General features: G+C 43.4%; 1 pseudogene; it reads left to right on the top strand.

Annotated features, from left to right (window-relative positions):
- Positions 1-230: 230 nt before the first annotated feature.
- Positions 231-18,698, top strand: LOC147861875 (uncharacterized; annotated as a pseudogene).
- The last annotated feature ends 294 nt before the right edge of the window (positions 18,699-18,992 follow it).

Here is an 18,992-nt window from a genome sequence, read left to right on the forward strand (position 1 = left end):
ATGCAAGAGAGTGCCTAGATCCCTTGCTAACTCTAATCTTCAATCGTGCCCTCGCGGAGGTTTTTCCACCACAGTGGACTATGAACATAGTGGCCCCCATACATAAAGGGGGGGACCCCATGGACCCAAATACATATAGGACCATTATGATAGGTCATACCCTTGCTAAATTATATGGTGCAGTAATGGAAGCAGAGCTTAGCAATTATATGGAGACCCTAAATCTCCGTGCACCTGAACAAGATGGCTTTAGATGAGCCTTCTCCACCATTGATCATATCTTCACACTTAGATGCTTAATTGACCAAACTAACGCTCGCAAGAAGAAATTATATTGTTGTTTTGTGGACTTCCGCAAGGCCTTTGACACAGTCTCTAGAGAGCGGTTGTTTGATAGGCTTAAAAGCTTGAGGATACCAGATGACATGGTTTGGACCATCTACGCACTATATCAACAAGTGTCCGGGTGTGTTTGATGCCCAAGTGGCCTATCCAATTGTTTCACTAGCACTATTGGTGTAAAACAAGGTTGCCCCCTATCACCGACACTTTTTGTGATCTATATTGATGAGATCACAGATTTTATTGCTTGTAAGGGAGGCAACGGAGTAGTCCTTGGGGATACGCAGGTTCGTATCTTGCTCTATGTGGATGACATAGTTTTGCTCTCTGAATCCGAACACGACCTACAAAGGCACCTTAATGCCTTAGATGACTTTTGTGCACAACGAGGATTGGTAGTGAATCTAGGGAAAACTAAGGTCCTTATCTTCCACACATCGGCCCAAGTTAGAGCTAAGTGTCACCTAACTATCTCCCATAGCCCAGTTGAGGTGGTTGGATCATACATCTATCTCGTAGTCACTTTCAGTGCTCGCTCAGGTAATTTTTCAATGACACAGGCAACAAAGGATAGACTTACGAGAGGACATGCATCCCTCTCACTCCTAGAGAGACAATGCCACCAAGCATACTTTCAAGAGCCACAGACTAAAGGGTGGCTCTTTGACTCATTAGTGACCCCCTCCCTCATGTATGCATCAACGGTTTGGGCTCCATGATTACCATATTTCATGTGGACTCAATTAGAGAGACCATTGGTGATGATGTTATCACACCAACTCTGAAGCAAATCGACAGTACCACATGACATTATTAGGGCTGAGTTCACGTTACCCCCAATGCTAGTAGAGGCACTTTTCCAACTTGTAGTCTTTCTTCATAAGATACATAGCCAACCACATGATAGAATATCTCATCAAGCCTTTAAGGCCTCTCGATCATTGTATGAGTCCGGCTATATTAGCTCATGGTATGGTATGATGGTGAGTTGGCTTCTTGTGAATGGTCTAGACATTAATAACCTACCTCCACCTAGGTACAACCACACGATTGATAACACTTTAATCTCTCATGAGGACCACAATAAAGTAATACGCCAAGATATATGACAAATTTGCACTTGGTATAAATGGATCACCCCACGAGAGCCAGTCCCATCTAAAATGTTGTACTATAAGGAACACTTCATGCACTTCTCTAAGCTAGATGTATTCTTACCACATGCACTAAGGGTTGCCATTGGACAACTTAGAATATCATCTCACCAACTTGAGATTGAGAATGGCCGTATTCATGGAGTCCCTAGGGAGGAAAGGATATGTAGGTTATGTCACATAGAGATAGAGGATGAGTATCACTTTACATGCAAGTGCCCAATCTACGCCGAGATAAGGGCAAAATACCAAGACATACTTGTCCTCTCCCACCCTCCCCAAACTATTAGATACTCTAGATATAAAGAAATTAGGCAAATACATTCTAGAGCTAAAACAACACAGAGAGAATAAGTTACAAAATGTTGACAATAATGTGGCTAATGTTCACCAACATGTAACAAATGAAGTTTTTCAGGAACAGGGGGAGCCAACAAATGTCGACACACTTGCACCACTCGACCTTTCCCTTGATGAGGCAAAAAACCAAAGAAGAACCAGACGTCCTCGGGTGCCGGGTTTCAAAGCAACTCGACGTGGTGTGGAAGCAATAATGAAAATAAGGGAACGTGAGCTACATCGCCTATAAGCCATGGCTAGGGCACTCTCTACATTGGAACCACGGGTCACACCCACATCAAAACCCTTTGACACCCCACTTCTTTTCGAGAGGCTTGGGTGGAAATAAAATTAGGATTAGTGTAAAGTCACTTCCTTTATCGAGTATACCACGTATTGTACACTACTAGAACTCTTTTAGCTTAAGTTTTATGTTTACTTTATTTAATTTTAGTTATGATGATTGGATAAATACTCATTTTGTCTCATGGGCCAAATTTGGCCTTAGAAGACGTTAATATATCTTTCTTTCTCTCTCTCTCTCTCTCTCTCAATCAACCCCCAACCGAACGGGTGAAGTTGAAATGTTTTCAATGGGGACAAAGTCCCATTCTATTTGGAAGCCTACAACGTCGAGGGATGTGGACAATGAGATGAGGCTGGAGGGTAAAAGCATGCGAGTGGAAACACTATTATAGCTAATTAGCTATTTGTTTAGCTAGTCTTTTTGGTGGGAAAATCAAATATTTGAAAAACTAATTTATAAAAAAACTCAAATATTTGAACTTCTGTTTCAGACGTAGTGGAACTTGGGGAATAACACCATCATCTAAGGTCGACTTCAATGTCATCAATTTCTTGTTTAGCCTAAGTTTGATTTTGAACGCAGATGGAGTACTTAGAGCACGAACGCAGACGTAGCAGCAGAAAATCGACATTGCAGATTGAGAGCTACAACACAAAACCCGCTCGATCATCGTCCAGGTATGTTTCAGTTATAGAAACCCCAAACATTTGTTTTTTATTTTTGACTACTGTTTGAACTTTGGTGCCGATTCATATTTCCCCAAAATCGAATAGGGCGAAGTCCTTGGAGTCCCATACAAGGATGTCTCGCAAATCGGGGAGTAGCAGCAGGTGTGTTTATATTACTTTTTTTGTGTTTAATCCTGTCTTTAGTGATGATTGGGGTTTCTAATTAGGGTTTTTATTTATAAATTTCTGATTAGGGTTTTTGATTATAAATTTTTGATTAGAATTTCTGAATAGGGTTTCTGGTTACAAATTTTGATTACAGATTAGAATTTCTGAATATGGTTTTTGTTTATAAATTTCTGTTTAGAATTTCTAATTAGGGTTTGTGATTGAATTTTTTTATTAGGGTTTCTGATTGAAATTTCTGATTAGGGTTTTTGATTATAAATTTCTGATTAGAATTTCTGAATAGGGTTTCTGGTTACAAACTTCTGATTGTAGATTTTGATTAGGGTTTTTGATTTCAAACTTCTGATTACAGATTTTGATTAGGGTTTTTGATTTCAAATTTCTGAATACAAATTATGATTAGGGTTTCTGATTTGCTAAGTTAAAGATTTTGCACTATTTCTGTTGTTGTTGATTGGGGTTTCTGATTCTGACATATTCTCATTTTGCACTATTTCTGATTTCTGAAATGATATTTCAGATGGCTCGTTCCTCTGTATTCGAGAGTGCTAAACTTCGCAAAATTTTGCGAGACAAAGGAGGACTTCCACAACACATATGGTCTGTCACTCGAGGGTGTTGACCCTGTTGTCCTAAGTGATAAATTGATCAATGATGTAGACTGGATGACAGTATATACAATGCCTAGAGTCAAAGGCAAGGTCAAGCTGAAGCATGTACGAGCCAACTTGTACGATGATCGCATGACGCTGCACTAGAAAGTTCATCAGGAGATCCCAGTCAACAATGAGTTGTCAGTTTCATTTGCTAGAGCATTTGCATATGAGTACTGCAAAACAACGAAGGAATCCAGAGACCCTGAAATGTATAGGGTAGCTTGGGTAGTCTATGGTGAGGCATTGGTAAAAAGATGCCGAAAGATGGGGACCTTGGCACAAAAAATAGATAGATTTTGGAGCATGGCAGCTGTTGATGCAATTGCCGACTCCCAGCAAAACTGGGGGCATACACCACACCGACACCCAAGGAAAGCCAATGTCGATGATACAAGTGAGACATTGGTTAGCTATATGCTAAAAAATGTCCATGAAGCCTGTGAGACATTGGCATTTTTTAAGGCTGATTTAGAGAAAGCCACAATGGCTTTTGCAATGGAGAGCAAAGTTACTTCCGTTGTTACAACAATTAGAAATAAGATTCAGGTAACTATTGTTTTGCTGGTATGTGATTGTGTTATAAATAACTTTAAGGGTAAAATGTGCTAATCAAGCATTATCTGGAATAGGTTGTGCCACTGGATCCCCAACGTAAAATACAACTGCAAATAGAGATCCAGGTTCTTTCAATGAACTTGGACCTTCTAGGTGTAAATACTATTGCATATTACAATTTGGAAAAGCTTCAAGTAAGTTAACGATTCCTGAGCAAAGTTGGTGTATCTTTCTCAGACAGGAATAATTAATCGGTAAATTTCTCTGTTGCGTTGAAGGAACAATACATTCATCAAGAACAGGTAGTTAGCTGCCTTAAGAAGCAGCTACATTTTGTGGAGGGAATGGTAAGGACCAGACAGGATTTGGACCTGAACATTCTTGCTCCCTTACCAAATGAAGGAGAACCAGAAAATGATTTATTGACAGTTCAAGCACGTTGCATCGCTTGCGGGTTAGGTGTGGAGGACAAAATTGCGTCTTTGTTGGTTCACCTACAACCATGCAACCACACATACCATCTGCTTTGTTTTCAACATGCCTGTCGAATTGTTGCATTCTGTTTGGGAGATTGCAGTACAGCTCTACCAAATGAGTGGAGAAAACTAACAGGTATACCATACTGTAGCTAATAAGCTTAGTCTTTTCTAATTAGCTAAGCCGTAAAAAAGTATGGAAACTATTTTGCTGCTATTGTTGTAGCTAATTTGCTACTACCATAGTTGATTAAAGCAGCTAATAGCTATCCTATTAGCTAATTAGCTACTACCATAGTTTACTACAGTAGTTAATTAGCTAAGTAGCAGCTAGTTAGCTACTAGCTAATTAGCTATCCTACTGGCAGCTAGTTAGCTACTAGCTAATTAGCAGCTAGTACCCTAGTTGTGTAAAGTAGCTAATTAGCTACTGGCAACTAATGAGCTACTAGCTAATTAGCTATCCTAGTAGCTAATTAGCTACTCATAGCTAATTAGCTAGTACCATAGTTGTGTAAAAAAGCTAATTAGCTATCCTACTAGCTAATTAGCTACTGGCAACTAATTAACTATCCTACTAGCTAATTAGCTACTGCCATAGTTGTGTAAAGTAGCTAATAAGCTATCCTAGTAGCTAATTAGCTACTGGCAGCTAATTAGCTATCCTCGTAGCTAATAAGCTATCCTAGCTACTACATAGTTGAGAAAGTAGCTAATTAGCTATCATTGTAGCTAATTAGCTATCCTACTAGCTAATTAGCTATCCTAGTAGCTAATTAGCTACTGCCATAGTTGTGTAAAGTAGCTAATTAGCTATCCTAGCTATTACCATAGTTGAGAAAAGTAGCTAATTAGCTATCCTAGTAGCTAATTAGCTATCCTAGCTACTACCATAGTTGAGTAAAGTAGCTAATTAGCTACCATAGTAGCTAATTAGCTATCCTAGCTACTACCATAGTTGAGTAAAGTAGCTAATTATGCTTGAAAGTCTTAAACTAATAAGATATGCAAGTCTTAAACTAATGGGCCTGCCATGAATAAATGAAGTTGTGTTTAATGAACTTTCCTAGAGATACTACAAACAGAGACACCAAATCCCTTGGTTTAAGCATCTTCCGAACTAGATCCTTTCTTTTACACACCTTTCCTTCAAAATTGGTGTTCACTGACTCAAATAACTTCACAGAGATCAATATTTCACTACTCAATTCATTTGGACACCACCTAAATCTAGTAGGGCCACAATCTTGACATAAACCCATGACACATTTATGACTATGGAAGATAACGTCAGTTTCTCTCGGACACAATATTGAATCTAATAAATAACTCATGGAAGAGATAACGTGCTCTGATGATTTACACTCCTCTTGCGGGCTTGATCGACAGATTGGGCACCCACATGTGCAAACTGTATTAGTTAGGGATGCGCTATGGTGACGTAGTAGATTAACAGAGACCTTCAGAAAACCCATTTGTACATGGTAAATGCAACATGTGTATCGATCCTTTAAGCGTCTCACAAAGTGTGGCTTAAGAGACTCAAATGTTCGTAGTTGAACTTTGATATTTGGATGCATTTGTTTGAACCTAATAAATAAATCGACCTGTGTAATAAAGGGGAATTAGTTATTCTCGTAACTAGCTAACTATCATAGTAGCTAATTATCTGTTCTAGTAGCTAATTATCTGTTCTAGTAGCTTATTAGCTGGTCTAGTAGCTAATTAGCTATCATGGTAGCTAATTAGTTGTCCTAGTAGCTAATTAGCTATCCTAGTAGCTAATTAGCTTTCCTAGTACCTAATTAGTTATCATGGTAGCTAATTAGCTAGTCTAGTAGCTAATTAGCTATCATGGTGGCTAATTAGTTGTCCTAGTAGCTAATTAGCTATCATGGTAGCTAATTACCTTTCCTAGTAGCTAATTACCTGGTAATAACGAAATTAGCTATCCTAGTAGCTAATTAGCTGTTCTAGTAGCTAATTAGCTATCATGGTAGCTAATTAGCTTTCCTAGTAGCTAATTAGCTGGTAATAACTAGAGTAGCTAACTATCATAGTAACTAATTAGCTATCATGGTAGCTAATTACCTATTCTAATAGCTAATTAGCTAATTACCTATTCTAGTAGCTATTTAGCTATCATGGTAGCTAAAACCCTATTCTAATAGCTAATTAGCTATCCTAAAAGCTAATTAGCTATTCTGGTAGCTAATTATTTGGTAATAACTAAATCAGCTATTGAGAATAGCTAATTAGCTATCATGGTAGCTAGTTAGCTATTTTGGTAGCTAATTATCTGGTAGTAACTAAATTAGCTATTGAGAATAGCTAATTAGCTATCATGGTAGTAGCTATTGAGAGTAGCCAATTACCTATGTAGTAGCTATCCTAGTAGCTAACTGAGGTAAATGTAACTGATAAGCTAATTAGCTTTTCTGCTAACTGAGCTAATTAACTTTCCGTGTAGAGTCAAAACAAATGTTGAGATAAATGTAAATACCTGAGGTACATCAAGAAGATGAATGGGATGCTCCTCGTATTGATTTCTTCCAACACATTTCTTGCATAAATCCTTTTTATTGGGTGAAACCCTACTCTCATTAGTCCAAAACATTGTGATTACATCCTTGATTTCAAATGTTATGGGTGTCATTGGCTTACATCTTGTAGTTAGCTTTAGTAGACTAGTTCCTTCACCCGAGGAAATTATACGGTTCATTGTATTGTACACTGTTTTTCTACTAACACCAATTACCTTAGATAGCTCACTGATGTTTATATCATCAACATCACTATTAAGTAACATCATTAGACTAGACCTTTTTAAGACAAGATCATCTTTTGACCTGCTCATGGATACGAAACTATTACGAAGATTATTTACTAAAATAGATGATATGTTTGCATTAAGACCATCACAATCAACTAAGTCCTTTATCAATGGATCATTACATATTCCATAAAGTACTACCTTCTTTTCTTCATTGCTGATGTGCTTGGTTTGAACATTGAAATAGTCTACAACCTTTCTCTCTATGATGGTAGTCGCATTACTTACATTCTCAACTAAACTATCCTTACCTTTACTGAGTGTGGCTTTCGTATCCTTCAACAATTGACGATGTTTCCTTTTTTTTTCTGCCCAATAGTTTCGTATGGCTTGTTGTGTCCTGATAGCATCATCCCTATCCTTATGATCATTGAGGGGTAATTCTAAACACCCTTCTTCCCCTTCCATTTGGCTGGACATATTAAAACCCTAAATTTCCAGAAAAAAAACAAATATTTAAGATGGCTATGAGCAACAACAATACACAAAAATATTCCACAATACACAAGATTAGACACAACAATACACAAGATAATCAATAGACAGAAAAGTTATTGCAATCCAAGACCGAACAGTAGAAGAGTTCACTCCGTTGGATCGAACAGTTGAGGAGGCGATCCAGGACCGACCAATGGCGACAACTGAGTGTAGAATGTTGCCGTTGGATGAGTGAACTCCGTCAAATCGAAATGTGGAAGCAATCCAGGACTAGACAGTAGCAGCAACTGAGTGTAGAATGATGGCAATGGAGGAGAGAACCCGGTCAGATTGAATAGTTACCGATGATGCTTGGAACGCACAGAGAAGGCACCTGAGAGTAGAATGGCAGTAGTGGAGTTGTTAACGCCGTCGGGTCGAAAAGTGGCAACAATACACGACCTTCACAGTAGTGGCCCCTGAGTGTAGAGTGGCACAGAGAAGAGAACCCCGTTAGATTGAACAGTTACCGATGATGCTTGGAACGCATAGTAGCGGCCCCTGAGTGTAGAGTAGCACAGAGAAGAGAACCCCGTCAGATTGAACAGTTACCGATGATGCTTGGAACGCACAGTAGCGGCCCTTGAGTGTAGAGTGGCACAGAGAAGAGAACCCCGTCAGATTGAACAGTTACCGATGATGCTTGGAACGCATAGTAGCGGCCCCTGAGTGTAGAGTGGCGGCAGGTGGACTCGATAGGGTTTAGCAATAGTGGTAGCAACTAACCCACAATACTCAACTAGAGATGGCCTACGTGATGTGGCAAAGGATCATGCATAATGGACCTAGGAATTCGATATATAATTTATGGTACACATTTATGGTGCACATATCAATTTATGTTGCACGTTTATGTTGCACATTTATGGCACTCATTTACATATGTAATTAAAACACTCTAGTATTTTCAATGGTAGTTTTTTGCATAGTTAATTTATTAATGATGGCTTTTTACTAAAATGACTATTTATCAATGGTAGCTTTTTGCATAGCTAATTAGTTATGTCAAGGACATAGCTAATTAGTTATGTCAAGGACATAGCTAATTAGTTATGTCAAGGACATAGCTAATTGTTTCCACTCTCATGCTTTCACCCTAGAGTATTTATGTCTTTGGCCCATTCTTTCAGCTACTCCCCTTGCATCTGGCTAGTCTCCACTTAGCCGATCTTCTTCTATCTGTCCACACGTCCTCGGCTTCTTGTGAATGTTAATGTGCGGAAGTGTCAGACAGAACCGGCTCAGCTGGATAGCAACAGAAAATGAGATGAAGGTTTAATGGAAAAGCTTAAAAACACAGAGGAGACAGAGAGAGCAAAACATAAAACTATATATTCAAAAAATGAACTCTAAAACTCTGTAGATACAACGTGCTAAACAACACTATTATACAAGTCCATAAAGGACTGACAGAAGTATTGACAGGTACTTCAATGCTCACAAGTGCGACTGACACTAACTACGAGACAATGATTACCTAGTAGTCTAGGCTACTACTAGGCTTTCGGTTCCCGCTCGAATCCGACTCCCCAATCTGGCCGGTTGTTTCCGGATACCATCCGGATACCGATCCAGCTCATCCTTCCGGATGCCGATCTGGTTTAGGCTTATTCAGACGATCCGGATCCGGTTGAGCTTGCTCGCACAACACTCCCCCTCAAGCTCAACTTGAGGTCGGATTGTGGTGTTAGTGTCTGCAGCAGTCGGTTCTTCTACCCGGCTCCTTCTGGCGTTGCTCCGCCTCGCTCGCGTTCCTCGTCCGGTTCGGTCTTGTTTGCTGCGACCCTTCTGGTTCTGCGCACCTTGACCTCCTCGGTCGACTTGTCTGTTCAACAGGCCCATTCCAGCTCCCTCGCTGCTGCGACTCTGGCGCTTGTCGACCCATCGGTTCCATCGTGTTGGCGTCGACTTCCGCTGCGTCTGTGTCCGTTTGGCTTTTAGTTGATCCAGCTTTTCTGAATCTTGAACCGAATCGGTTTCCTTCGATTCGTTCCAACTCTTGTTCGAGTCGGTGTTCTCCAACTCATCTTCCGGTTTCAAGCCCTTCACCACACCGGACCACGTCCGAGTCTTTGGCGTTTTCTTCCTATTGGCCCTGTCCTTCTTGATCCTGTCCTTCTTGACTCTGCCGCCGCTGCCGCTTGTTCCGACCTTTTCGGATGTGCCGACTCCTTCGGTCGGCTCGACTTCCTTTTTCCTCTTGTCTCCCCCTTTGTTGGTTCTTTCTTCCTCTCCGGCTCCTTGTCCGGTGCCATCTGTTCCCTTTCCTTTTCTCCCCCTCAAGTGCGGCACGGTGAACTGATGCAACTTGTCCGATCCGAGCGGTTTGGTGAAGATATTGGCAATTTGCCGATCCGTCTGAACATACCGAAGTTCTACTTCACCGCTCAAAACCCGCTCACGCACAAAGTGATAGTGGACTTCTATGTGCTTCGTCCGAGCATGGAACACGGGGTTCTTGGCGAGCTGAATGATGCTCATGTTGTCTCAATAGAGCAGGATCGGGGTCAAGACCTCAAACCGCAAGTCTTGGAACAGTCGCCAAAGCCAGATGGCTTCACAATTGGCATTGGTAGCACCCCGGTATTCAGCCTCATTGCTCGACAGAGCCACTGTTGGCTGCCTTTTGCTACTCCACGCAACAGCGGCGCTACCCAGAGAAAACATGTAACCGGAGGTGGATCGACGATCCGATGCATCAATGGCCCAGTTGGCATCTGTATATCCCACTAGTTCTTCGGTTATACCATGCCGGTATAACAGTCCCCGGTCCTTCGTGCCGCTCACATACCGGAGTATCCGGTGTGCGCACTAAAGGTGCTCGACGGTCGGCTTCTGCATGAACTGGTTGATCACTCCGACCGGGTAACTAAGGTCAGGTCGAGTGATTGTCAAGTATATCAGGCTTCCGACGATTTGTCGGAACCGTTTCTCATCGCAGGCTGGTTCAGAGTTGGGACAAATCTTCTGGTTCCGGTCAAGGGGTGTGGAGACAGGTCGGCACTCCGTCATACCGAACTTGTACAACATATTCAACACATAGTGTCGTTGTGAGAGCAATATGCCGTCGAGGGTTCGGATCCCCTCGATCCCAAGAAAATAATGAAGGTCCCCTAGGTTCTTCATTTCAAATGCGTTTGACAGTTGGGACTTTACTCAGCCGATTTCATTGAGTCCGGGTCCGGTGATGACTAAATCATCAACATAGAGTAGGATGCAAACCGGACCGTCCGGACCTTGTTGGATGAACAAGGACAAGTTAGATTTAGAGGTCACAAACCCCATCTTATGCAACCGGTGCGTGATCTTCGCATTCCAAGCTCGGGGGGCTTGTTTCAGACCGTAAAGTGACTTCTTGAGCCGGCACACCGCCGACTTGTTCATCTCTGACTAAAAACTGGGAGGTTGGATCATATAGACCCGTTCTTCAAGGTCACCTTGAAGAAACGCATTCTTCATGTCCATCTGGTGAAGATGCCACCCTCTTGTTGCAGCAACCGCCAGTATCACACGAACCGTCATCATCTTCGCTACCGGGGTGAAGGTCTCGTCGTAATCGATTCCTTGGGTCTATGCGTATCCCTTCGCCACTAACCGGGCCTTGTACCGGTTAACCGAACCGTCGACATTGCACTTTACCTTGTACACCCATTTGCAACCGATCGGTTTATAGTGTTGGGGAGGGTCAACAAGGTCCCATGTGTCATTGGCATCTAGTGCATGCATTTCTTCCTCCATAACGGCACGCCAATTTGTGTCCTTCGCCGCTTCTGCGTAGCTCTCCGGCTCACGCACTTCCACCACCTTAGTCATGAATGCATAATGATGCGCCATGTACTCATTGTACCCGTATTGCGTAGTAGGGTTCTTCAGGCGGGAATACCGGCGTAACTTGGTATTACCCGGTTTGGGGCCCTTCTTGGCCAGGTTGGACTTTGTTCCCGAAGATCCGCCTTCATCCTTTCCGGAGTCGGATTCGCTCCGATCCGACTCAACGTTGCCGGTTTCGTATTCCGGCATCTTCTTCTTCCCCTTCTTTTTGTGCGTGAACCATCTCCTCAGTTCCTTGTGCGGGGAGAGCACGATAGAGTCTCCACTACTCGCTAGTTCCTCATCCGACTGGTCATCCTGACTCAACCGCTCATTCGGTCCACTTAGCCGGAATGAGATCAGACTCTCTTCTAGAATGCCGAAGTCTTCATCTTCTACTTGGACCTCCTCGGGCTTGCTAGCCTCATCTTCCAGAATTGGGTTTTCGTCGGGAGTTGGAGTCGGTAAGGAGTACCATGATGCCGTCTCATCAAACTCGACATCTCGGCTTACTCGGACCTGCTTAGTCCAGGGGTTATAACTCTATACTCCTTTTGCTCATGCGAGTAACTGACTAGAATGCACTTCTCCAACTTCGAATTCAGCTTCCTCCGCTTCTCATCCGGTACATGCACATATGCTATGCTACCGAATATCCAAAGGTGTCTTAAATTCAGCTTTCGCCCAAAATACAGCTCATGTGCTGACACCTTGTCACCGATTCGGTTTTGGATGTAGACGACCGTACAGACCGCCTCGGCCTAGTAGAAATGGGGCATGCTCTTCCCCTCCAGCATTGCCCTTGCCGCGTCGACAGTCAACCGGTTCTTCCTTTCGGCCACACCGTTTTGCTCCGGTGTGTACCTGCAGCTGAATTCTCTCCGAATTCCGTTTTGCTGCACATAACTGTTGAATTGGCTGGAAAAGTATTCTTTCCCGCCATCCGACTGCATGCACTTGATCTTCCTCTCCGTTTCCCGTTCAACCAAGCTTTGAAGGTTCCTAAAACACTGGAAGACTTCACTCTTCCTCTTGATGAGGTAGATCCACGTGTGCCGACTGTAGTCGTCGATGAAGGAGACGAAATACCGACTCCTGCCAAGACTAACGTTTTGTGTCGGTCCCCATACATCCGAATGGATTAAATCGAGCTTGTTATGGCCCCGGTTTCGATCGGTGAGGAATGGAAACCAGTGTTGCTTCCCGAGTTGGCAGGCTTCACAAATTTCGGCCTTCCAGCCGCTAAATTTCGGCAAACCGAAAACGACTTGTTTCGATTGCAGGTCTTGAAGCCTCTGATAATTGACGTGGTCGATCCGCTTGCGCCACAGGTCGATGTCCGATTTGACCTTCTGTCCTTTCGCAAACATAGTGGTGCCGACATCATTAGTGTTGAGGATGAACATCCTACCGTCTTTGCGCCCTTGCGCAATTATCCAGCCCTCTTCCTCGATGGAGCACCCTAGGTGCATAAACCACACCTACATCCCCTGGTCGACGATTTGCCCAACTGACACCAGGTTCTTTGTGATAGTCGGAACGTGTAGTACGTTCATCAGCTTCCCCTTTTGTCCGACATGGCTTAAAGGGACTTCTCCAACATGCACAATTGGGTGAGGGGTGTCATCTCCGGTTTCGACAATCCCTGGTTGTTTTGGTTTCTCCAAAAAAAAAGAACCACTCTTCATGGCTCGTCATGTGGTTGGACGCTCTGGAATCAACGTACCATACTTCATTTGATCCAGAAGTAGTCTTCTTCATCGAGTTAGCCTTGTGCTTCATCACGAAGGTTGGCCCTTTACCGGTTTTCTCGGTTCCGGATCCTTCCGATCATTCTGCGTAGTGCGAGCTTTGCCGGTTCTCCTGACCGGTTTTGCCGGATCCGGATCTATCCAAATCGGCGTGCTTCTTCCAGCACTCGCTTTCCCTGTGGCCCTTTTTGCCACAGTACCAGCATTCCATGTCGGCCTTTCCTTGCAATTTCCTGGCGCCGCTTTGACTACCCCTGCTTCTGGGGGGTTCAGAACTGCTGTCAGCACAACCTCTGTGCCTCTGGTCCTGCTCTTGTCGGCCGCCTCCATTGCGTGCCGACCCACCTCATACACCACGTCCATGGGGCCGATTTGTCTCCGTGTACAACATCCGGTTGTTCGATTGAGTGGTCCTTGACCCACTCGCGTGGTTTTCTTCGACCATCAGCATCGATTGCAAGTCGAAGAAGGATGGTGGTTCTTCCGGGTGTAGATTGCTTTCCGGATTGGCCTGTACCTTTGCGCTAGACCACCGAAGCAAATTTGCATCATCTCATCTTCGTCCACCGTCATGTTGATGGACCTGAGTGCGTGGCAAATCTCCTTTATCTTGGTGGTGTAGTCTGTAACCAACATGTCTCTTTGCCGGATGTTGTTCAACTCTTGCCGGAGCTGCAACTTACGAGTTGTGGTACTTGCGGCGAAAATCTTTCATAGATTTTCCCAAGCCTCCTTCGGCGTCTTTGCATCCTTGATGTAGCTGAGCATTTGATCATGCACACGGGACGTGAGACAGTACAATACCCATCTCACTCCTTGCTCCCATACCGGGAAGTTTTTGTGTGATGGCTCCGATGCTACTTCATTTGTTCCTTCCACGAAGCTCCAATATCCATGCCCCAGCAGGTACTGGTGCATTTTATATGACCAGGACGAATAGTTGCTCCGGTCGAGCTTCTCTGTTGGAAGTGAACTCGCCATTCCTCTGTCCATATCTTCTCTCTATTTGTTGTTACCGGGTTCTAGGGTTCTTCTACGGAAGCAAATGTCGGTTGCAGAGTTCTCAACCCTTGCGCTCTGATACCATGTGAATGTTAATGTGCGGAATCGTCAAACAGAACCGGCTCAGCTAGATAGCAACAGAAAATGAGATGAAGGTTTAATGGAAAAGCTTAAAAACACAGAGGAGACAAAGAGAGTAGAACATAAAACTATATATTCAAAAAATTAACTCTAAAACTCTGTGGATACAATGTGCTAAACATCACTATTTATACAAGTCCATAAAGGACTGACAAAAGTACTGATAGGTTCTTCAATGCTCACAAGTGCGACTGACACTAACTACGAGTCAATGATTACCTAGTAGTCTAGGCTACTACTAGGCTTCCGGTTCTCGCTCGAATTTGGCTCTCCGATCCAGCCGATTGTTTCCGGATACCGATCCGGCTCAAGCTTATTTAGCCGATCCGGATCCAGTTGAGCTTGCTCGCTCAACAGTTCTCCAGCTGATCCAGACATTCCGATTTCTTCAGTCGTTCTAAAATCGAATTCTTCACCCGATTCAGCTCCTTGGAAATCTCTCCCTTTCTCGCCTTTTCTTTGGCTTTCACTTCTCCCCATCAAGTTCGGCAAGTCGAGATGTTGTAGATCAAGCATAGTCAAAAATTGCCACAACTTGTCTAGGCCCAGAGACTTGGTGAAGATATCAGCAACCTACCGATCAATCAGAACATACATGAGTTCCACTTGAGAGAACACACTCACAAACAAAATGATAGTGCACCTTAATGTGCTTCGTACGGGCGTGGAAGATGGGGTTCTTTGCTAGTTGGATGTTGTTGAGGTTGTCATAGTATATGACTATCAATTTAGACACCTCCATATGCCGATCCTTTAAGAGCCTTTTTAGCCATATGACTTATCATGTTGCGACAACCACTCCTCGATACTCGGCCTCGGTGCTCGATAGTGCAATTGTCAGCTGCTTCTTACTACTCCAGGCGATTGCGACGCTTCCAAGTGAAAACGTGAAACCATATGTTGACTTTCGATCACCGGCATTTCTGGCCCAAACGGCATCCGTGTAGTTGACCAACTGTTCACCAACACCAGTCTCATACAACAACGCTCTATCCTTCGTGCTGCTCACATATCACAAGATTTGATGCGCACACTAAAGGTGTTCGGTCTTCGGCTACGACATAAACTGACTGATCAGTCTGACCGGATAGTTGAGATCCGGACAGGTGATGGTTAGGTAGATAAGGATTCCAACAATCTGTCAGAACCGTGTTGGGTCGCATGCCTTTCCCGATCCTTGGCAAAGCTTCACATTTCTATCGAGAGGAGTCGCAACGGATTTGCAATCCGTCATTCCAAACATGAAGAGCATACTCAACACATAATGTTGTTGGTTGATCAGTATGCCTTGGGAGGTGTGGATCACTTCAATCCCAAGGAAGTAATGAAGATCCCATGGATCCTTCATGTTGAATGATGCGGCTAGCTGGGACTTGACTTGGCCGATTTCATCTAGGTCGGCACCAACGATGACTAGATCATCTACATAAAGTAATATGCTTACCAACCCATGTCGACCTGTCCGGATGAATAGTGAGGAGTCTGACTTCGATGGAGGAAACCCCATCCGACACAACCGTTGTTGTTACTCTTTGGCTGAACTTGCCTCTAACACAAGGTGTCCCTTCAGAACACTTCACCAAAGGGTGGTTACGGTAAGGGATTCAACACTAACAACCATAATCGGTTATCTTCCGGTTCGGTATCCGGATTCACAACACACATCAATTACACATGTAAGATCCATACATTGAGCGCATAACGGAATAGGAACATAAAGATCCACAAGATACAATAACAAAACTTTCTTATATTAATATTCCGTCTTCTAAATACATCGATACCCGAATCCTTTGATAGGCATCCAGTTCTGTGTTACAAAACGGTGCCTAACCAGCAACGGACTACGAATCGGTCCGGATCCGGATCAACATACCTATTCCGGATCCGTCCATTCCTATAACTAATAATATTATTATATATCCGGAAACCAACTCGCCCCTTCCTCATTATATACTTGGCCACCAATGGCCAACACATGGCACGCCCATGGGACAATACGTTGTACGGTACGGTGAACCCACATGTTAGCTCCACTACTCCTCATCAAGTATGTCTAAAATACTCTTGTCAGGGGTTCGAGGGGTTCCGCACTTTGTTGTGCCCGCTCCAGCTCCTACTGGTCCTGCTGGTCCTTTCCATTTCTGTCATTTTCGTCTTCTCCGGTGTTGCAAAGTTTCGCGTGCGTGTGTCGCTCGAACGGCAGCACTGGGGCCTTGGCCCGGGGAGACAAAAGTAGTGAGGAAGTGGGAGATTAAGACAAACACATGGGGAAATATATATAAGGTTTGATATAAATTAGGGTTTTTGTTTTTATGTTTTACAATTGCTAGGCTTGACACCACATTTCGGTGGTTTTTACAATAATCGATTATAAATCAACCAACGGCTAAAATAAACTAGCGAAGGTGAGTCTAGTGGGCTTCGAGCTCGACTACTTCCGACAGCTATGTTGCCTAGATTCGGCGTAGCCCTCGTGCCACTACAACCTCCCTTCCACAACCAGCCACCGAGTTGGCTACCACCGAGATGCCGAAGAAGCCATTGTGGAAGGAATACAAGCCCTAAACTCTCTTGACTAAGAAGTAGAATAGGATCTAGACTCATAAACCATAAAAACCTAAGTCCTCTAGTATGTTGAGGAGAAAAGAAGAAGTTGTCAAACCCTAACCCTAGAAGGAAACGATGAAAGAGAAAGTGATAAGGAGAAAGGGAGGCTACAAAACCCTAACCCCAGAAGAAGAGGAGAAGAAGATGAAACCCTAGTGGTACACCCCTACGCCAAAATGGGCGACCCCCAAATAAGCCTTATCCCTCCTCTCGTAGAGAGTAAAGAGGAGCTTATTTTAACATTACATGCTTTTATTTATTTATTTCCTTTATCACAAAAAAGGAAGGGGAGCAAAATATTCTTTGATTTGTAGAAGAGAGACTCAAACTCTACACCTCTCTACATATACTTATAAGTCGTAACCATTAAGCTACTACAAGTTGCTTATTATTATTATTATATTTATTTATACATTATTTCATGAAATGTCGTGGTGTGGCGTGTGCAGTGTGAGAAGAGCATGTGATTGATTTGACAAACGTAGTCGATGGCTAGATTTCGACATGGCGGGCTTGGTAGTCCAAAGAAGGAAGGCTCCAATAGCAACTGAGATGACAAAGCAAAGTGAGCCGACCAAAAGAGCGATGGAGATTTCTATGATTGAAGAGTTGGCACGAAAATTCGAAGTTGTTTCGTTAGCTAATATGAGTCGTAGAGGGCTGAAGGGAAAGACCCATATAGATGTGTATGGTGTGATAGTGTTGATCATGCAAGGAAAGATTGTGCTAGCCTTCAAGAGGCAATTCGACAAAACCTCGTCTACATGGAAGGCAACATTATACACTCAAGTGAGACTTGAAAGCCCTTGCAAGTGAATTTTGGTAGGGGGGGTCTAAAGAAAATCATGGATGAGGCCGATGCAAGCCATGTCGAAGCTATACACTATGCCGCATCCGCCGGTATAACAATCAGGAAGGAGAAGCTTGGAATGATTAAACTAGGAATAGGGTTTTGGCCGACCGTCCTTGAATACGAAAAAAAAAGGAAGATTAAATCAGATGATGCAAAGCTAGCCTACCTTCATGTACGAGACCTTACCGGGTGGGCAGATCTGGTTGATAACAACACGATCTCCGTAGAGGTCATATGCGAAACCCACGAAGTGTTTGTGGATGAGAAGTGGAAGAGGATGGATCTAGATGAAGGCCCTTCTAAGAAACATGACACAAGAAGCTTTAAAAAGAAGGAAGAGATTATCAAGACCACATGTCAAGAAGATGGAAGCTCAAACAAGAGAGCCGAGGAACTGACTCAACCCATTGAAGAGAATGCCAAGAAGGGGAAGGATAGATCAACGCCAACATACAAATTAAGGTCACATATGGAACAAACAACTAACTTAAGGAAGGTTCTTGAAGAAAGAGTGCTTGATAACCTATGTCGCTAAGTTTCGCGTACGTTGTCATGAAGAATTTCGGCTAAAGGCGGAAACCGGGAAATATTGGCTACATCGGCGGGGTGCAGCGTGTGTACGCACCCATGTACATTTAGTGTGAATATCGAGGGCACCTTTATGGCGCCGAAGAGAGTCAAGTCGGGGCAGACGATCCCATGTAAGGCGGGATTTGTCCCACATTGTAACGCATCCCTCTCCTTATACTATAAAAGGAAGGGATCAACCTTTGGAAAGGGGTTGCCCATTTTGCAATAGAGGGTATACCGTTAGGTTTAGAGTTAGGTT

Source organism: Azolla caroliniana, unplaced genomic scaffold (genome assembly GCF_043228905.1).
Source record: "Azolla caroliniana isolate FFs.n. ecotype wild unplaced genomic scaffold, voAzoCaro1.0.p SCAF_7, whole genome shotgun sequence".
NCBI classification, from domain to species: Eukaryota; Viridiplantae; Streptophyta; class Polypodiopsida; order Salviniales; family Salviniaceae; genus Azolla; species Azolla caroliniana.